The sequence below is a fragment of the Grampus griseus genome (assembly GCF_964374135.1).
Source record: "Grampus griseus genome assembly, chromosome: 18".
In the NCBI taxonomy this organism is placed as follows: domain Eukaryota; kingdom Metazoa; phylum Chordata; class Mammalia; order Artiodactyla; family Delphinidae; genus Grampus; species Grampus griseus.
The window spans coordinates 22,771,770-22,794,516 of NC_139012.1; positions in this window are offsets into that span (position 1 = coordinate 22,771,770).

Genomic DNA, 22,747 nt, shown 5'->3' on the forward strand with positions numbered 1-22,747 from the left:
AAAAGATACTTGATGTGATTTCAATTTTCTTAAATTTACCAAGGCTTGATTTGTGACCCAAGATATTATCTATCCTGGAGAATGTTCCATGAGCACTTGAGAAGAAGGTGTATTTTTTTTGTTTTTGGATGAAGTGTCCTTTAAATAGCAATTAAGTCCATCTTGTTTAATGTATCATTTAAAGCTTGTGTTTCCTTATTTATTTTCATTTTGGATGATCTGTCCATTGATGAAAGTGTTAAAATCCCCTAGTATGATTGTGTTACTGTGAATTTCCCCTTTTATGGCTGTTAGTATTTGCCTTATGTATTGAGGTGCTCCTATGTTGGGTGCATAAATATTTACAAGTCTTATATCTTCTTCTTGGGTTGATCCCTTGATCATTATGTAGTGTCCTTCTTTGTCTCTTCTAATAGTCTTCGTTTTAAAGTCTATTTTGTCTGATATGAGAATTGCTACTCCAGCTTTCTTTTGATTTGCATTTGCATGGAATATCTTTTTCCATCCCCTCACTTTCAGTCCCTATGTGTCCCTAGGTTTGAAGTGGGTCTCTTGGAGACAGCATATATATGGGTCTTGTTTTTGTATCCATTCAGCCAGTCTATGTCTTTTGGTTGGAGCATTTAATCTGTTTACATTTAAGGTAATTATCAATATGTATGTTCCTATTACCACTTTCTTAATTGTTTTGTGTTTGTTATTGTAGGTCTTTTCCTTCTCTTGTGTTTCCTGTCTAGTGAAGTTCCTTTAGCATTTGTTGTAAAGCTGGTTTGGTGGTGCTGAATTCTCTTAGCTTTTGATTGTCTCTAAAGGTTTTAATTTCTCCATCAAATCTGAATGAGATCCTTGCTGGGTAGAGTAACCTTCGTTTTAGGTTTTGCTCCTTCATCGCTTTAAATATGTTCTGCCACTGCCTTCTGGCTTGCAGAGTTTCTGCTGAAAGATCAGCTGTTATCCTTATGGGGATTCGCTTGTATGTTATTTGTAGTTTTCCCCTGCTGGTTTTAATATTTTTTCTTTGTATTTAATTTTTGATAGTTTGATTAATATGTGTCTTGGCATGTATCTCCTTGGATTTATCCTGTATGGGACTCTCTGTGCTTCCTGGACTTGATTGACTATTTCCTTTCCCATATTAGGGAAATTTTCAACTATAATCTCTTCAAATATTTTCTCAGTCCCTTTCTTTTTCTCTTCTTCATCTGGGACCCCTATAATTTGAATGTTGGTGCATTTAATGTCCCAGAAGTCTCTGAGACTGTCCTTAATTCTTTTCATTCTTTTTTCTGCTATGTAGTAGTTATTTCCACTATTTTATTTTCCAGGTCACTTATCCGTTCTTCTGCCTCAGTTATTCTGCTATTGATCCCTTCTAGAGAGTTTTTAATTTCATTTATTGTGTTGTTCATCACTGTTTGCTCTTTAGATCTTCTAGGTCCTTGTTAAACGTTTCTTGTATTTTCTCCATTCTATTTCCAAGATTTTGGGTCATCTTTCCTATCATTATTATGAATTCTTTTTCAGGTATACTGCCTATTTCCTCTTCATTTGTTAGGTCTGGTGGGTTTTTGCCTTGCTCCTTCATCTGCTGTTTGTTTCTCTGTCTTCTCATTTTGCTTAACTTATTCTGTTTGTGGTGTACTTTTCACAAGCTGCAGGTTCTTAGTTCTCATTGTTTTTGGTGTCTGTCCCCAGTGGCTATGGTTGGTTCAGTGGGTTGTGTAGGCTTCCTGGTGGAGGGGACTAGTGCCTGTGTTCTGGTAGGTGAGGCTGGATATTGTCTTTCTGGTGGGCAGTTCCACATCTGGTGGTGTGTTTTGGGGTGTCTGTGGCCTTATTATGATTTTAAGCAGCCTCTTTGCTAATGGATGGGGTTGTGTTCCTGTCTTGATAGTTGTTTGGCATAGGGTGTCCAGCACTGTGGCTTGGTGGTAATTGAGTGGAGCTGGGTCTTGGCATTGAGATGGAGTTCTCTGGGAGATTTTCGCCATTTGATATTACATGGAGCTGGGAGGTCTCTTGTGGACCAGTGTCCTGAACTTGGCTCTCCCACCTCAGAGGCACAGCCGTGATGCCTATCTGTAGCACCAAGAGCCTATCATCCACACGGCTCAGAATAAAAGGGAGGGAAAAAAAAAGAGAAAGAAAGATGTAGATAAAATAAAATAAAGTTATTAAAGTAAAAAATAATTATTAAAAAAAATTTAAGTAATAAAAACAAGAAAGAAAGAAAGAAGAGAACAACCAAACCAAAAAACATATCCACCAATGATAACAAGTGCTAAAAACTATACTAAACACAAAAAACGGACAGACAGAACCCTAGGACAAATGGTAAAAGCAAAGCTATACAGACAGAATCACACACTGAAGCATATACATACACACTCACAAAAAGAGAAAAAGGGAAAAATATATATTTATCATTGCTCCGAAAGTCCACCTCGTCAATTTGGGATGATTCGTTGTCTATTCATGTATTCCACAGATGCAGGGTACATCAAGTTGATTGTGAAGCTTTAATCTGCTGCTTCTGAGGCTGCTGGGAGAGATTTCCCTTTCTCTTCTTTGTTCGCACAGCTCCTGGTGTTCAGCTTTGGATTGGCCCTGCCTCTGCATGCAAGTCACCGGAGGGCGTCTGTTCTTCGCTCAGACAGGACAGGGTTAAAGTAGCAGCTGATTCGGGGGCTCTGGCTCAGTGACGCAGGGGGGAGGGAGGGGTACAGAATGCAGGGCGAGCCTGCGGCGGCAGAGGCCAGCGTGATGTTGCAAAACCTGAGGCGCGCCGTGTGTTCTCCTGGGGAAGTTGTCCCTGGATCACGGGACCCTGGCAGTGGTGGGCTGCACTGGCTCCTGGGAGGGGAGGTGTGGCGAGTGATGTGTGCTCTCACACAGGCTTCTTGGTGGCTGCAGCAGCAGCCTTAGTGTCCCATGACCTTCTCTGGGGTCCATGCTGATAGCTGCGGCTCGCGTCCGTCTCTGGAGCTTCTTTATGCGTCGCTCTTAATCCCCTCTCTTTGCGCACTGGGAAACAAAGAGGCAAGAAAATGTCTCTTGCCTCTTCGGCAGCTCCAGACTTTTTCCTGGACTCCCTCCAGGCTAGCCGTGGCGCACTAGCCCCTTCAGGCTGTGTTCACACTGCCAACCCCAGTCCTCTCCCTGCGCTCCAACCGAAGTCTGAACCTCAGCTCCCAGCCCCTGCCCACCCCGGCGGGTGAGCAGACAAGCGTCTCAGGCTGGTGAGTGTTTGTCGGCACCGATCCTCTGTGCGGGAATCTCTCCACTTTGCCCTCTGCACCCCTGTTGCTGGGCTCTCCTCCGCAGCTCCAAAGCTTCCCCCCTCTGCCATTAGCAGTCTCCGCCCACGAAGGGGCTTCCTAGTGTGTGGAAACCTTTCCTCCTTCACAGCTCCCTCCCACTGGTGCAGGTCCCGTCCCTATTCTTTTGTCTCTGGTTTTTCTTTTTTCTTTTCCCCTACCCAGGTATGTGGGGAGTTTCTTGCCTTTTGGGAGGTCTGAGGTCTTCTGCCAGAGTTCAGTAGGTGTTCTGTAGGTGTTGTTCCACATGTCGATGTATTTCTGATGTATTTGTGGGGACGAAGGTGATCTCCACATCTTACTCTTCTGCCATTTTGAAACTCCTTCCTGCATGTTATTCTTGTTCTTTAAAATACTTTCGGTTTTTTATTTTTTTTTGGTCATTAAATGTCTTCCCACTAGAAATTTGCTCAAAAGGTAAAAATTCTTTCATCCAGAAGAATTAACCCATAGGAATACAGTATTTGCATCCCTTATCTCAATAGACTGATTAACTATACCACGTGTAATTTAACAACAACAAAAAAGTATAAACTTTTTAGAACATTTCTATATGAATGACTAGCCATCTGACTTATAATGGAGATTCAAAAAAGAATTCCTAGAGTTTGAAAGTCCTGGATATAGAAAGTTTCATTACTGTGGAAGGTCAAAAGATTTAGCTTTGTTTCTAAAATTTCAGCTGGGAAACGTAGAGAAGTACATTTGTGGATATGTGGAAATTCAAAATCTATACAGTATGTTTTCTTTCAGTTAAGAAATTTATGTTTGCATGTTCAATTTCTACACTTGAAGAAAACTTTCCCAGTTTCAATTGGATTATTTAAATATCAGTTGTCAGTGTTCTCTCAGCTGATACTCCATGCCCTGAAAAAAATTTATAAAATCATCTTAATATGATCAAGTTACAGACAAGCACACACCGTTGTTTTTTTAAGAACTCTAATGTTTTATAATGATTAATCATTTGTCATGTCAATCCTGCCCCAAAATAAATAATCATTTGGTTCTATTGTCACAAACCGTATTTTTAAAGTCCTTAAGAATGGAAATTTGGAGTCAGAAGAATTCTTTAGTTCTTTTCCCTAAACCTCTAGACTGGGAAACACAAATTCAAATGCCTGTAGGATCTGGGCAGGTCATATAAAAGAGTGAGATTTGAAGACACAATGAAGACACTGATGGGACTTCTGAAAAATTATAGTAGGTCTGCTCTAAAGGGGCAAATGACCCTACTTCAGCTGAATGTTGCCATTCAATCTAATAAAAGAAGCAGTTTCTGTGCTGCAGTTTTTTTAAGAGAAACCAGAATACATTATTTTTATTTTGAAATCATGAATTAATTATTGCCTACGTTTTAAAAAAAAGAAATAGCTGTGCAGTCCCAATACAATACAACTGCTGTCTACCAGTTTACAAACTTTTCTCTAAATGGAACCCTACTATAGACGTCATCCTCCATAGACACAGTGACAAGATGGGGCATTGACTACTTCATGAAACAGTTCCCTTAACTAACAGTCAACTCTGTCAGAAGTTTTTCCTTACCACAATTCAGAATTCTGAAGTAGAAAGGTCAAAGAATGGTTCAACTCATTCTCTTATTTTAAATGGGAAAACTGAGACCCAGAAAGTTCAACTCCTTCACCCAAAGCCATATAACTATTTAATAAGAGATCCAGAAAAAAAAAAAAAGGCAACTAAACCTACCATGTGAGAAACTCATGGTGGATGCCCTCATATGTGTTATAATATTTCATCCTTAAACAATTCTGTGATGTCGATACTCTTAGCCACATTTTACAAATAAATAACCAGCTTCAGGTCAATTACCCATTATTACACAGCTACTAAATAGCAGAGTAATGATCCGAACCATGTTCCTTAATTCCCAGCCCAGGTCTTTCCATATTTTGCTACCAATTGTTGCATTAAAAAAAAAAAAAAAGTAGATTTCTATCCTATGAGGAATAAAAAATCTCTTTGGAAAAAGCTTCAGATTAGGGTTTTTCATACTATTTCCCCTTTACTCCTCATATGGATTTGTATTTATAGTAGACAGGTGATGTAACATTGTAAATGGTGGCAGGCTTTTGGTTATTTCAATCATTACCTGATAGAATAATTATATTATTCTATTAGTACTGATAGAATAGTGCTGTAGTACTGATCTTTGGTTAAACCTGAAGAGATAACACTGCTATTTCCTGCTGGGCTAGGCCTCAGAGTGCACTGATGCCAAATGTCATTTTAGTCACTACAGCACATCCTAGCTGGGACGCACACGCGAGAGCTTCAGCTGACAACAGACACCAGTGGGAATGGGCCCACCAGTGCTGGGACAGCCGTTTTCCCTGCATTCAGAAATTGCTCATTGATATGACAAAATATACGCAAGGTGAATTGTTCTTTAACTCTATGGGAAGGGTTGTAATCCCTTAGGCTAAATATAGTTAACAAACCTTGGCGGTTTATATCTATTTTTCCTAATGGTGCCAATCATCCTAATTAAGCAGATACTAGGTGAAACCAAAATAAGTATAAAAGAACTAGCATGAAGAACTCAGATTTATGACTTGCTTAGAACAGGAGTTAAGAATAGAATTTATATGACAACGGTAACTAATGTGCTAAGAACAAATTTTAACACTTCAGTAAATACATTTAGGAAAACTTATCTAAATTTGGTGACCCTACTTACTTTATCGCACCTCACTAGTTATTTCTTTCCTTAGACATAACAATTTGCAATGCTTTATTTTGATGCATGTAAATAGTCTCTCTTTTCATATTAGAATCCAGATGAGATGAAGGCAGAGGCCTTGTCTGATTTGTTGATCAGAAATCTTGGCACAGAGTTTAATAAAAAATAGTGAATTAATTAATAATGCAACATGGAAGTTGCTCTGGGATAAAGGAATGTTAAGTAATCATTCTTAATCAGAAAGAGTTCAGATAGTGATGGATATATCAAAACTGATAAGAAATGAAAGTTATTCAGTAAGAAAAACAAAATAATATTTAGAATTTTCAAACAGTTGAAAGAAAAATAAAAACGAACACAAGAACAATTCAGGAAAGTAGAAAGGAGAAAGAAAAACAAACAAACTTGCTATGAAATTAGTTTATCTAAACTTTAAGTGGCAAGGGGTGATGGGAAAGAATAGAGTGAAAATATTCTCCATTGATCCAGAGTAACTGGGAAGTCAGACAAGGCATGGTAATTGTCAACAGTCATATTAGGCCAGTAGGCTATATTTAATACACTTAACCTTTCATATATTACAGAGTCAGAAAGAAGCTACCATACAAAGATAAATCATAATCTATAGTCCAATAGGTAGAGGAAATAGCAAAATTTCTCTTTAAGACCAGCAAATATGTGTATGCATGTTCTAGGTTTTAATCTCTCTTTTTCCAAGTTTTAAATGGTTATACACACTGCTAATTATTTTAACACCTGCCTCCTTAAAATATTAGGGTGAATTCTAATTAGAGGATGGTTTGAGTACAAGATCCATACACTTCACTGCAAAAGCGCTTACCTAATGTAATATACTATTTCTTACCCAATGTTCCCTAACTTAGTTTTTTCCATCTTTCTTCCAAGATGATCTTATAAATTTTTTAAAAATAAAATTAAAATAAAAGTTGTTTGAATTGTCAGTCTCCCATCCTAGTTTATTTTTTCCATTTTTCTCAAAATAATCTAATTTATTTTTATATCCAAACCCTCCAAATCATCCAGCAATGTTTTGGTGCCTGAATACATTTATCTTCATCATCTCTCTCCCAAAACTTCTCCGTCTAATCAATATCTTCATCCTTTTGTAGATGTAAAACCTCCTTTATCTAGGAGATATTTGGCTTAAGGAAGTAGGCCAGCTAGAAGCAAGACTTTTAAAAAATTAATTAATTGATTAGTTTGTATTGGAGTATAGTTGATTTACAATGTTGTGTTAGTCCAGGTGTACAGAAAAATGATTCAGTTATACATACATGTATATCTATTTTTTTCAGATCCGTTTCCCTTATAGATTATTACAAATTATTGAGTACAGTTCCCTGTGCTATACAGTAGGTCCTTGTTGGTTATCTATTTTATATATAATAGTGTATATATGTTAATCCCAAATTCCCAATTTATCATCCCCCCTTTCCCCTTGGTAACCATAAGTTTGTTTTCTATGTCTGTGAGTCTGTTTATGTTTTGTATATAAGTTCATTTGTATCATCTTTTTTTTTTAGATTCCACATATAAACAATAACATATGATATTTCTCTTTCTCCATTTGTCTTATTTCACTTAGTATGATAATCTCTAGGTCCATCCATATTGCTGTAAATGGCATTATTTCATTCTTTTTATGGCTAAATAATACTCCATTGTATAAATATGCCACATCTTCTTTATCCATTCATCTGTTGATGGCAAGCAAGACTTTTGTTACCTCTAGTTCCTAAGGAGCTTGGTACAAAATCCTTTTAAAAAATTCACATCCATTGTCTCCTTGTAAAGCCACGACTAAAGGAAATAGAAAAGCATTAAGTTTTTCCATCTTCTATCATCTTATTTGATTCATGAGTTATGTGCATGATTTGTATATACAGAAAATGAATATTTATTTAACCTAGATTCTTGATCACTACTGGCTGTAGTGACAATGAAAATGTACCACTGAGACGTCTACCTACAGGGACTGTGATTGCAGCTACTGCACTCTGAAATTCATCATGATGTTTGCACTAGGGAAATGCCTCTCATGGGCTGCTTCCAGCCAGTACCTTTACACAGCAGTGATACTTAATCATGCCCACTCCTAAGGGATGAATAATCCCTCAGAAGGGCAACTGTGGCTCAAGAAATCTTCATCAGCCTTGCCAAACATTTTTTAGGATTGCATGGCAGTGTAGGGTTCTCCCACTTAACCATCCTTCCCTCTCTCCTTCAGAAGGGTCAGACCTGCATTATGCAGTTGCACCTCTCTCAGATGTCCCAGGGTCCTTCTCCCTTGTGCCTCACAAGCCTTTCTCTTAATATATCTCTTGAATGTGTAATCCCACTTGACCTCTGCTCCTTAGGAGACCAGGACTATCACATCGGGCTTCTTCTTTGTGTTGTTAACATCAATATTACGCTAGACATCAATCAAATAAAACACAAATTACATACATTTTTCTCATGTGGAAAATGCCTTGTGGGTTTCTGGTTAAACATGATGGATACATGGATTTACCTCTGCTCTCTACTGAACTTCTTCTATGATGGTGGCAGTTGGAATAAAGACAAATAATTAAAGACAACTACAGAGTGAATGATACAGTAACAGAAGATGAGAGATGTCAACAAAACTTTGGAAATTAAAAAGTATTTGGGGGAGTGATAAATGAATAGAGTGAAGAAAACAATGTCAAAGAAAAGCAGGGCTTCCCAGGTGGCTCAGTAGTTGAGAATCTGCCTGCCAATGCAGGGGACACGGGTTCAATCCCTGGTCCGGGAAGATCCCACATGCCGCGGAGCAACTAAGCCCGTGCACCACAACTATTGAGCCTGTGCTCTAGAGCCTGTGAGCCACAGCTACTGAGCCTGTGAGCCACAACTACTGAAGCCTGCGTGCCACAACTACTGAAGCCTGCGCGCCTAGAGCCTGTGCTCCACAAAGAGAGAAGCCACCGCAATGAGAAGCCCGCGCACCGCAACGAAGAGTAGCCCCAGCTTGCCACTAGAGAAAGCCCATGCACAGCAATGAAGGCCCAATGCAGCCGAAAATAAATAAATAAAATAAATAAATTTATTTAAAAAAAAAAAGAAAAGAAAAGCAAGCTTTTTACTCTAGGTTTCCATCTATAACAGGAAGTTGATAATAGTACCTATTTCTTTATGTTATTTTTTGAAGGAAGTGAGCTAATGCATGTCAATCACCTAGAAATTAGAGCATTTATCTCACTCACAGTAAATATTCAATAAATATTCACTACTATTATTAAGCTGTTGTCATTCTGTCCAACTCAAAAAATATCTAGTTTCCCTGCCAGAGTAACTGGTATTTAAATAAAACATATAAAGTCTCACGAATTGACGAGGAACACACAAGGGAAATAGAGGGTGCATACATTCTTGGAAGGCTGGGAACTCCATAAGGTGATAATTTAAAACTTGGCATTTTTGCAAATTTTTAATCTAGATCTAGATATGGATATTGATATCCATATCTAGATCTAGATCTATTTCAATTAGGCAACAAATATAGAATTCTAAAAAAAATAATGGTAAGGCAGTAAAATATTTAATTTTCTTTACAAATGTGTTAAGCTTTTCAGCAACCAAGGAAAAAACCTGAGAGCTACTACTTCTTGTAAAGAACCTTGTGAGCCATGAGAAAAACGATGTCTGCGGTTTGACTGAGAGGTTGATGTTCATAAAAACATGTAGTGAAAATTTCAAGTCTTCTCATTGACCGTGTTCTACATTAAGGTCCAGGAATTCTTTCCTCTTGTCTGCCTACCTTTACCCCAGACTCCTAAATTTGTTATTCCTGATATCCTGAAATTACTTTCATTTCATCATTGCGCTATTATATTAGTGATTAGTATATTAGTGATTAGTATATTAGTGATTAGTATATTAGTGATTAGTATATTAGTGATTAGTATATTAGTGATTAGTATATTAGTGATTCCTTAGAGAAGCTTCACATTTCGTCTGCTAAATTTGAAGTACAAGAAAAGGCAAGCAGTACTTCATAACTATCAGTGAAGGCAAGGAGAGGTCACAGGCTACACAGGGAGGCATGTTGATGGGTGGGGGAGGGGCTGAGGCAGTGCTGCAGCAGGGTTGCTCCTTACCAAGCCCATCCCTGGGTTCTCAGTCAGACTCAGGTGGACAGGCAAGTATGAAATGGAAAGATGCTTTCTAAAGTTTATGATCTAAACTTTCTAAAGTTTCCTTATAAACATTTCTGAAATCATTCAAAGTAATAAAAACAGAACTGATATATTTTCTCATCTAGAGGAGAAAACAATGAATGCCATTAGCAATGTATGGTCTGTGCCCAATTATTTGATACATATAACCTTTCAGGGTAAAACTAATTATAAAAATCAAATGGTTACATGTATATGATCTCTACAAGAACCCCAAACTGCTCTTTTTGATTATCCCCAAATCCCTAATTTAGTCAAACACATCCTTCCTGTATAGCCTATGTGGAATTGTGGATTGCCAGCCCACTCAAAAGTCTTTACAGACCTTCTAAGCCACTTGCTTACTTTCCCTTCCCACAAAAGAGGTACAAAATCCTGCTACTTTCATAGCTCTCTACTTTTTGGCTCTTCATGAGAATCAGTAAAATAGTTATGCAAGCGTTTTCTCGTGAGCTCATAGGTCACAGTGAGAGCTGTGTAAACTGTGCAAACTGAGCTGTGCAGACTTTGGAAAAATCTACCGATCTCATCAGGAGACTTGTGATGTATGTATGTTAACCAGCACAGATCTTGGCACATACTTGATGTTCAATACATTTTAAGAGAACAAATTAACAAGTTTGATTGGTCTCCCTCACTTCTGCTTTCATCCTACTTTGTGTAATCAATGTCACTGCTCAAATAGTTTCTAAAACACAAATCTAATTATGTCTCTTCCCTGCTTAATGTCATTCATAAGCTCCCCATCATCTACTGTCCTGTTTCTCAAATAATGGTATGGGTTAAAATAACCTGCAGACCTGGTAAAATTTCAGAATCCTGAGTTTTAACCAGACCCGCTAAATGAGAATCTTTGGAGTGTAAGTTCCAGGATTTGCATTTTTAACGAACTCTCTAAGGTTATGTTTGCATGCTAAATTATGAGAACTACTGACTCGCAGGAAAAATTTAAGCTGGTTAACATGTTTTGTGAGTCACACCATTGTTTAGCCCTTAAATTTCTAGTCCCAACTCCCACATTGCTGATCTGCTTCACTGATTTTATACCAACTGTACTGTACAGTTTTTATTTCTCCAAGCAAATGATGCTCTTTTCCTGTTTTTGAATTTGTTTCTTCTTTTGCCCAGACATTCTTTTTCCCTTTTTACTCTTAAAAACTCAAATTTCATAATCCAGCTCAGGTATAATCTCTTTCCCAAAGCTAATCTAGTGTCCTATAAACTGTGATAGAATTGATCATTCCCTCTTATGATACTCCTGCATATTATTATAGCTACCTGGAATTCTCATAGGGTATTGTAATTTGTTTATATTTCCTCTCCTAGACTTTGAGTGACTTAAGTCTAGGGCCTATGTTGTATTCTCCTCTTTAAACAAATCCCTAATAGACCCAGGACTTTAATACATTTCCCATGGATATCTGGTGGATGATTACATGCATGCAGTGTTTTTCTTTTCATTTTTCCCGTCAGAATTATCTCTGAAACACAAATCTGTTCATGGGGAATTCTTCTTCTAAAATGCTTCTTAAATAATAATGCTTCTTAATCTTCTCATTAAGAAAAGTAGAATCCATATTGAAGAATATACTGATTTTTACTCCCTAATACACTGGTGTTAACAAATTAGAGATTAAATTAGAAATTAAAACTTTAACTTGGAGAAGCATATCAAGATGTGCTAGTCATCTGTTTTCTATTCTTTAAAAGGAAAACTGCTTAAGCTGCTTCTAAACTAAGATTTAATTTTTAATATGTTGCTCATTTAAAAAGAAAACACAACGTTAATAAGGGAAAGTAATGTTTGTTTATTCATCTATCCTCTTAAACTCTTATACAAAGTACTTCCAACTTCTCTTTACAGAGAAAATATGCCAAATGTCTCAGTACTTTAAGTACCAGATTAGCACATGCTTTAAGAATTTGGACATCATCAAAAAATCTACAAACAATAAATTCTGGAGAGGGTGTGGAGAAAAGGAACACTCTTGCACTGCTGGTGGGAATGTGAATTGATACAGCCACTATGGAGAACAGTATGGAGGTTCCTTAAAAAACTACAAATAGAACTACCATGTGACCCAGCAGTCCCACTACTGGGCATATACCCTGAGAAAACCATAATTCAAAAAGAGTCATGTACCAAAATGTTCATTGTAGCTCTATTTACAATAGCCCAGAGATGGAAACAACCTAAGTGTCCATCATCAGATGAATGGATAAAGAAGATGTGGCACATATATACAATGGAATATTACTCAGCCATAAAAAGAAACGAAATTGAATTATTTGTAATGAGGTGGATAGACCTAGAGTCTGTCATACAGAGTGAAGTCAGTCAGAAAGAGAAAGACAAATACCATATGCTAACACATATATATGGAATTTAAGAAAAAAAATGTCATGAAGAACCTAGGGGTAAGACAGGAATAAAGACACAGACCTACTAGAGAATGGACTTGAGGATATGGGGAGGGGGAAGGGTAAACTGTGACAAAGCGAGAGAGAGGCATGGACATATATACACTACCAAACGTAAGGTAGATAGCTAGTGGGAAGCAGCTGCATAGCACAGGGAGATCAACTCCGTGCTTTGTGATCGCCTGAAGGGGTGGGATAGGGAGGGTGGGAGGGAGGGAGATGCAAGAAAGAAGAGATATGGGAACATATGTATATGTATAACTGCTTCACTTTGTTATAAAGCAGAAACTAACACACCATTGTAAAGCAATTATACTCCAATAAAGATGTAAAAAAAAAAATAAGTCAAGGAATTTAGGAGGCACTAATTGACCTAAAAACAGCCCAACATGAGCAGCAGGCATGGTGCTATGTTTGCTTCAAAATCAAAGTCTTGTTGCCAATGTTTACCTAAAGTAAATATAAGAAAAGCAACTTGAATGGTGCCATCACTTGTGTACTAAAGCCATCTCTCATTGAGCCAAATTCTCCGTTGGAGCATACTATTCCTTGGAACCTAGATAAGCACCCAGTGAGATGGACTAACACTCTGAAGTCACTACGGTATCATCAAGACATTTTTGTTGATGATACTGTGTCTTTGGCACTGGGAAAAATCTGGCTCATCTTGTTAGTAGCAAAAAAAATGTAACATAAGTGAACTGCCAGGATAATTAGAGCAGGTGAGCAGTAAACAGAAATCATGCCCTGAAGAGATGAAAGAAAATGCTTAGATCCTTCTTCACTTTATTTCAGTGCTACTAAATGCTATTGGTATCTGTTTGTGTCTGTGTCTCTGTCACTCCTTGGTAGCAAATTAAGCATTTAGGGAGACATTAACTCTTCCGAGCCTCTTAGAGACTCTTTAGTACATTTCTGAGCAGTGCTAATTGACAGAGTTGTAAATGAAAACATCACAAAAATGTGATATTTATCTAACTCGTTTAAGAATGTTTGAAATTCACAGGAGAATGGTTCATTGTCATCATTTTTAGAAAGAAATACTATTCCAGATTGCTGTTAGTATTTAATTATATGAGAACAGTAGCTTCTTGAGTCAGTAGCTTCTTATATTTGGGGGGTTTAGACTAAGTATATGTTAAAGGTTTTTAGGCTAGAGAGTTTATTTTCCAAAACATTGATAGCTCCCAAATCCATACGAATAAAATCCAAAAGGTATTTGGTTGGTTTTCCAAGGGAATTGGACTACAATCTATTTAATCAATATCATTTCCAATAATCCTTCTATATAAAATGAACCAAGGGCTCCACAAAGTCTAGCCTATCAATCCCTCCCTGAATACATTTTATGCATTTGTGTTCCTATATATTTTTGTGTGTATTGCCGTAAACTGGAAAGTTCAATTCCTCTTTTCTAATGAACAGTGAACTCCATATTATCTCTTATGTTTGGCTTAGGGAAACCAGACCAAAAAAAAAAAAAAAAAATCATTTGAACAATGATGCATAGAAAAAAAAAATTAGGACAGTGAAACTCTTCTGTAGATACAGTAATAGTGAACAAATAATGCTATGTATTTGTCAAAACCCATAGAACATTACAAGAAAAAAGGTAAACCTTACTACATGCAAATTTAAAAAAAACTTATTTAGGAGGCTGGGGGGTCCTCTTGCCGAGTGTGACAAGATAATTTAACTCTATTATAATTATATGAAACAACACTGAAGGAGTCAAGGAAAAGATAATGATCTAAGTAACTTTGGAAATGAGTGGAGATTGTAAGATTAAAGGCCCAATGAACTTTATATAAGCACTGTATTCTAGTTGATAAAGTTGTTTCCATTCAGGGTTAACAATTCTGATACCACCACGCATGTTTACTAGAATTAAACAGTTAAGTAAATGGATGGCATATATGTATATGGATTGGTATACACTAATGTATTTCCTTGCTCTCAGATATTGATAAAAAGGCTTAGAAGCAAAGACATCCCAGTTGCAATGAGCACACCTAGTTCCCAGATATTGCTTTCCAATATCGTTCTCCAATCAAAGGCACTAAAACTCCTTGGAGAAATGGCTGATTGTAGGATCGAATAAGGCAGTATATAAGATGGGCTTAGAATATCTTGTAGGCCATAAACTAAAGGAGTGCTCAGAAACAATACAGGGGCTTCCCTGGTGGCGCAGTGGTTGAGAGTCCTCCTGCCGATGCGGGGGACACAGGTTTGTGCCCCGGTCCGGGAAGATCCCACATGCCGCGGAGCGGCTGGGCCTGTGAGCCATGGCCGCTGAGCCTGCGCTTCTGGAGCCTGTGCTCCGCAACGGGAGAGGCCACAACAGTGAGAGGCCCGCGTACAGAAAAAAAAAAAAAACAAAAAACAAAAACAATACAAAAATGGTGGTAAGTCAAGGAGAAATTGGAGCCAGCTGATAGAGCCCCCAATAGCCAAAACTGAAACAACTTATTCAACAAAATAAGTAATGTTGAGTTATAACCCAAAGTATAAAATAAATAAGCATGATTTCATATGGATATAAATCAATGATATAAAAATAAATGTGGGGAAGAAAGACCAATCTATCATCAGAAAAATGTATTTTTAATTATATGATTCTTTACTTTCAAGGAGGGGGCACATAACTCCCCAGTCATTAGTTGTGGGCCTTACATAGTGAATTCCTTTGATACAGCACAGTATGGAAAAGAATAAAATACAGAAAATTTTACAATGGAGAAACATGGCAAACAGCATTTCAACGAGAAGATTGAGATCAACCTCATCAGTTATAAGTAATGTTGATAGTGTATACCCTTGATATGATATGATGAAAATTGCAATTTAACTGGTGTCTTCCTCCCCAAAATCCGTATCCAATCATGAGTAAACATTAGACAAATTCTGATAGGGTACCCTATAAAATGCCTGACCAGTACTCCTCAAAATTGTCAAGATCATAAAAGTAAGAAAAGTCTGAGACACTGTCACAGCCAAGAGGAGCCTAAGAAAACATGACAATTGAGTGTATGTTGTCTCCAGGATGAGATCCTGGATAAGCACATTGGGGGAAAACTTAGGAAACAGGAATAAACTATTGTCTTTGTGCAAGATACTATTTAAAAATGCCATAAATTAGGTGGTCTAACAACAGAAATTTATTTCTTACAGACTGAAGTCTGGGGAGTCCAAGATCAAGCTGACAGAAGATTTAGTGTCTGCTGAGAACAAACTTTCTGGTTCATAGACAGCCTTCTTTTCACCATGGTCTCACATAGTAGAAAAGACAAGCTAGCTCTCAGGAGTCTCTTTTAAAAGGGCATTAATTCCAATCACAAAGGCACCTTTATGACTTAATCACCTTCCAAAAGTCCCAACTTTCAGGCTAGAGAAATAACATCAACATTCACAGTTTCTAACAAATGACTTACAATACTTGGGAAATTTATAGTGTTAAATATCTACATTAAAGAATAGAAAGACTTCACTCCTTAAGGAAACAATAAAAGAACAAACTAAGCTCCCAGATTAATAGAAGAAGGAGATAATAAATATTGCAGCAGAAATAATTAGAGAATAGAAAAAAAAAAAGAAAGAAACCTAATAGCTGCTTTTTGAAAAGATCAACAAAATTGGTAAAACTTTAGCTAAAGTAAGAAAAACAAGGAAAAAAGAGAGTGAATGCAGATAAATAAAATTATAAATGAAAGAGTTAATATTACAACTGATACACATAAATAGAAAAATCATAAGAAATTACTATGAACAATTAGCCACAAATTAAGAAAACTAGGAAAAAATGAATAAACTTCTAGAAACATACCTACATAGACAGAATAATAAAGAAATAGAAAATCTAAACAGACCAATAATGAGTAAGGAATTGAATCAGTAATCAAAAACCTACCAGTGAAAATCTCACTACTAGATATCTTTACCAGTGAATTTTACCAAGTATTTAAAGAAGAACTAACATCAATCCTTCTCAAAGTCTTTCAAAAAATTTAAGAGGAAGGTATACTTCCAAATGTAACTACACCACCTAAAAAAGAAAGGAAGCGAGCAACAGAGTGAAAAAGCACCCTACAGAATGAGATAAAATATTTACGAACCATATATCTGATAAGGTGTTTGGATCTAAAAATATGTAAGCTACACTTACAACTTAATAGTAAAAAAACCAGTAATCCAATTAAAATTGAGGTAAGGACCTGAATAGACACTTCTCCAAAGGAGACATGCAAATTGCCAGCAGATATATGAAAAAATGCTCAACATCACCTATTATCAGGGAAATGAAAAGTAAAACTACAATGAGATGTTACCTCACATTTGTTAGAATGGCTACTATCAAGGAAAAAAAAAAAAAAAAGAAAAAGGAAGTGTTCCTTCCCGAGGATGTGAAGAAATTGTAACTCTTGTACATTGTTGGTGAAAATGTAAAATGGTGTAGCCACTGTGGAAGACAGTATGGAACTTCTTCAAAAAATTAAAAATAAAACTACTATAAGATTTAGCAATCCTTCTTCTGGTTATATATTTAAAAGAATTGAAATCTGAATCTCAAAGAGATATCTGCATTCTTATGTGCATTGCAGCATTACTTACAAAAGCCCAAAATGAAAACAATCTAAATATTCATTGATGGATGAATGAATAAAGAAAATGTGATACATAAATAAATGGAATATTATTCAGCCTTAAAAAAAGAAAAAAATATCTTGCCATATGGGACAACAGGATGAACCTAGAGGACATAATTCTAAGTGAATTTAGCCAGTTACAGAATGACAAATACTACATGATCCTACTTATATAAGGTATCTAAAATAGACTCACATAAAGAGAGAATAGAATGATGGTTACCTGGGCCTGGGGAGAAGGGGAAATGGGGATTTGTTGTTCAAAAGTTATAAAATTTCAGTTATTCATGATAAATAATTTCTAGAGATCTATTGTACAACATAGTACCAATAGTTAATACTGTAATGAACATTCAAAATTTTGTATTAAGAGGGTGAATCTCAAGTTGTCTTCACACACACACAAATCACACACAAACAAATGAACAAATGGGCAGGAGGAGAGTTTTGGAGGTGATGGATATATTTATTATATTGATTTTGCTGATGGTTTATTGACAGGTGAGGGTATATCTACAAATCCATCAAGCAGTATACATTAAATATGTCCAGTTTTTGTGTAACAATTATATTTCAATAAGGCTGTTTAAAAAATGAGGAATGAACTTACAACTAAGCACATCTCACTGAAACTTTATAATCTATAAAACAAAGACCCTTCTAAATTATTTCTGAAAAAAGAGTGGTTCTCCTACAAAAAATAAGTTTAGTTGGACAAATGACTTCCACATCATCCATGACAAGTGGAGGAACTCTTTGAAGTAAAATCTTCAAAGTGGCATATGAATGAAACCTCAAACCTATACTTTAGATCCAGTAGAAGTCTCATTTAATTGAAAGGAGAAATTATTCTGAGAAATACAAGGTATCAGAATGTTTAATTCATTATCCTCTTTGAAAATTCTTATAGAGCGTACTCATAATTTATCATCCAAACTAGGATACTTCCTAGCATTAATTTTTAATAGGTGATAAATAATTATTAATTAATCAATTAATATTTATAATTTTACTGGTCAAAGGGTAAACTAGGTCTGTCCCATGTAAACTCTGGGAAAAGATTGACTTATTTCTGATACACACTCCTTCAAGGAGAGAAAAATCAAGATAAAAATCTATATGAGGAAAAATTATATGTAAATAGCTTAGTAAAATATTGTTTTCTACAACAGTCTGAGTGCCTAAACATTATATTGTATTCCAGAACTGAAATTCCAGACAATAGTAATGCAGCAGTAATGATGGTGGACAGAAGATGTGGAAACGAGAGGTAGGTGAGTGTGTTTTTGAGTAGTGGTTCCACTTAACTACATTTAATTTCATAAATTAAATAATCATTAGAGATACATAAACATAAGAATGACTTTCAGTAAGTTAGGGGAACCACAAGAAAAATTAGAACAGAATGCATGATTTTCATAGCAACAGAATAGTGAACCCATCCAATGAAAGACAGGAAAGGAAAAAAATGAGTCAAAAATACTATATTGTATATAGAAGCAAATATGAGGGCAAAAATATGGTATATCACAATCGCTGCAATAAATTGACGAGATATACTATAAGGCCAAAAAAGAAGTCACACACACACACGTATGTACACACACCACGTATCTCAGAATATATGAGGCAACAACTGCCAGAGCTGTAAGATAAATAACAATAGAAACAGATAAATAGATAAATAGTAGTTGAAAATTTGAACAAATCCTCAGAAAATATCAGGTAGAAATACACAAAAATATTGAAAAATTTAATAGCTGAATTAGTAAAAGTCAACTTGAAGTACATCCAAGGACTTTAAAACCAAGAGAAGAAAACATTTTTCGAGCACACTTAGAACATTCTCAATAAAATTAGTACATACTAAGCCACAAAGAAAGTTTTAATGTTTCAAATGAATTAAACCATTGCTTTCGAAGTTTTCTTAACATAAAGCAACACAGTTAAGTCAAAAAGAAAAGGATGCCTAGGTGGATTGATGCGTATAGACACATATTTTCACAAATTCATAGTTTTAATATCATTTTGTGGCCTTCAGTTTAAAAACTATGTACCAAAACCGGCCTCAGTGAAATCAGTTATTGTTCTAACAAATGATTTTAATAATTTTATAACACCTTATTTTATGAGTGTACATTTTAAAACCAATCCTCTGTTATTGAATATTAGGTAGTCTGCCACTTTTTGTGTATTAGAAATAACTGAAAAACATGCCTGTATACAAAGCTCTCTAAACATTTCTTGATTTTTTTTTCTTGATAATATCCTTGAAGGAATTACCAGGTAATTAGATATGAAATGTTGTTTTTATATTCATAAGACTTCTGTAACAAAAATAGTTATCCCAATTTGTAATTGTTTTATCATTGCTTCTTATCAATGTCAACAGTGATCTTTTTATTACCAGATACAACAGAAACAGACATTGTCCATTCTTACTTTAATTTGAATTATCAGAACATTTCAAATAATTGACAGTCGAAACACCATTTTCACCGCTTCAATGATGTTACATGATCCAGTTTTTTCGCAGACAATAAAGGGGGCTATTTCTTTGTTTACTTTCCTGAATATTACTTGATTCTTAATAGTAAGATGCCTCATTGCTCTTTTCCCCATCTCCCCCCCATCACCCTGTGCAAGGTATACGTACTTATATGCTTATAAGCACATAAGTGCCCAAAGTCACTCCTCCTGCTAGATCCATCCTGTGGATTCCAAAGTCACAATCCAAGTTTACTTGATTCTTCTACTTTGATGTCTCTAAGCTATGTCAAATTTAATATCTCCAAAACGAAGTTCTCCTCTTTGTCCCGAACTTGCCTCTCACCAGTTTTTCCTTACTAAAGGGCAATCAAATCCACCCAAATACCAAGTTAGGAATAACAGCCATGCTTTATTCCACCCTCTGGTCCTCACATCCAATTCAATGACAATTCTGTCCTTTCCGACTCTGCAATATGTCCTAATTCATTTTACTTCTCTCCATCTCTCCTGGTAACACTGTTGTCCAAGCCACAATCAATTATGGGACCATTGACATAGCCTCTTAACTGCTTTTTCCAGTGACTTTCTCGTACATTCTTCACCAGCGTGGTTTTCGAAAAAACTGTAATTTACATCATGTCGGTCAACTTTTTAAAATCTTGTAAGAGTTTTCCATTAGATTTTGAATACAATCCAAATTCCTTAACATGACCTAGTGACCCAGCTCAACCTTCTTCCTCCAACTTCATCTCTGGCGGCTTCTCCTTTCTCACTGGGCTCCAGCCACAACACTCTCTGTCAGCTCCTAGAACATGCCAATCCATATCCAGCACCAAGGTCTTGCCCTGGCTATTCATTCCTTTTACCTGGAGTATCCTTCTAGATTTTGGTCTATTAACTTCTTACCTTTCAGACATAACCTAAATAACCCAGTGATGTGATACCTCCCCATTACTTTCTGGATTCCCTGGTAGCACTTGTTTTCTTATTACTTAATACAATTTATTATTGTTCTACCTAGTTTTATGTTTGTTTGTTTTGTCTTTTAATTTGCACAATTGTTTGCCTCTTCTTTTACTACAACATAGGGGCAGAAGAGTTTGTATTTACCTTGTTCCTGATTGTGAACAATTATTTACTGTTTACTCTGGTGTATGGCAGAGAATGAATGCTTAAATTATTAAATGCAATTTGACCATATGAAAGACATTTCTGTGGACTTTAAACAATGATGTATATTTTAAAAATATTTGTCTTATAATTTGATTGTAAAAAATCTTATAAGTAGGATGGCAGGAATTAAAATATTTCATTTTGTTTTTATTCCAATTTTCCTTGAACATTTTCTATATTTATTTTCTTTTAGCTTTACTGAGATTTAATTGACAAATAAAGTAGTAAGATACTTAAAATGTACATCATGATGATTTTATATATGTATACATTGTGAAAAGATTCCCCCATCTAAGTAATTAACACATCCATCACCTCACGTGTTATACTTTTTTTAATTTATTTGTTGTTTTTGTTTTAGTAAGAGTTCTCTACTGTCTTAGCAAATTTCAATTATACAACACAGTGTTATCAACTATAATCACCATGTTCTACATTAGATCCTCAGATCTAATCTTACAGATCAAAATTTGTTCCCTTTCTATTATGTATTTTCTTTATTCATTTTTAAAAAGCTGACACTCTCATTCATTTTTTAATGCAAAGCTTAAATATTTTTATTATTATTTCTAAAACTTCCAATGAGAATATTTAGAAATTTTAACTTCTCAAGTGGTTTAGAAAACAAAGTAAAAAAATTTCATCTGCATCATATCCCTTTTATTCAAATATTTTATTTCTTAAAAGTGTAAAATTTCCTTATCATGAATCCTGCTTATTTCTTACTAAATGTATTTTTAGCTACTTTATACTCTTGTTTCTATTGCATGTTTTATTTTTACTTCCAAATTAATAATTTAATAACTTTTAACATTAATATAAGATCTTCAAAGACAGTAAAATTATGCTTTGAGTCCCAAAATCTTCAATTTATTTCTTTAGATTTTGCATGTAAACAAGTATATCAACTGCAAATTATAATATCTCCTTTTCCAGTAGTTTATCTTCTAATCCTTACATTTCTGGTAATACCTCTTACCAGGCCTTGCAAATGGTTTAAGTATGAAAATATCAGTTTACGGACCTTTTCTCTTCAAGCTACATAAATGGTGCTCCATTGTTTTCTCTACTTAAATATTTTAAAGTTGATTTCTGGGGCTAAATTATTTTCAGCATGTATAGGTAGTAGTACTACAGATTTTTGTGGTTATCATTAAAATCCAAAATTTGCACCAAAATATGTTTAGGAATATTGTTAATTTATTTCTGGTAATACTTGATGAACCTTTACAGTTGTGCTTATTCAAAGATCTTCAGCTCAAGAATAGTTGACTTCCTTTTTGTTATATGTTTGTTCATTGTTTATTTCTCAGATCTCCTTTCTAATTTTGAAATATTTTTATATGTATGCTTATATCTATTTTTTATTACTTGTTCTTTTATCATCTCCTTTCTTTACACAAGTCTATAAATTCTGGAGAATATTTTATATTTTCCTTTACTGATTCTAATTATGAAACACCTAAATTATTGGCTCAATTCTAATTTTTAATTTGGCATTGCTATTTTTTATCTCTATCCTGAGTTCAGATACTATATGATTTATGACAATAATTTTATATAAAATATTTTAGTCAAATTTTAATCTAAATTTATTACTAGTTGATACAATTGTTTATGTAAAAAAAAAGTTGTCTGATACCTGACAGTTCCTTTTTCAAAAAATATAGTATTATTGCATATATCTGGTGCCTTTCCTGTATTCATTCCCACAGAATAGTTTATTTTTACTGTGTACCATGATTTAACTTGATCTAAATCCTTAATATTAGGGTTTAT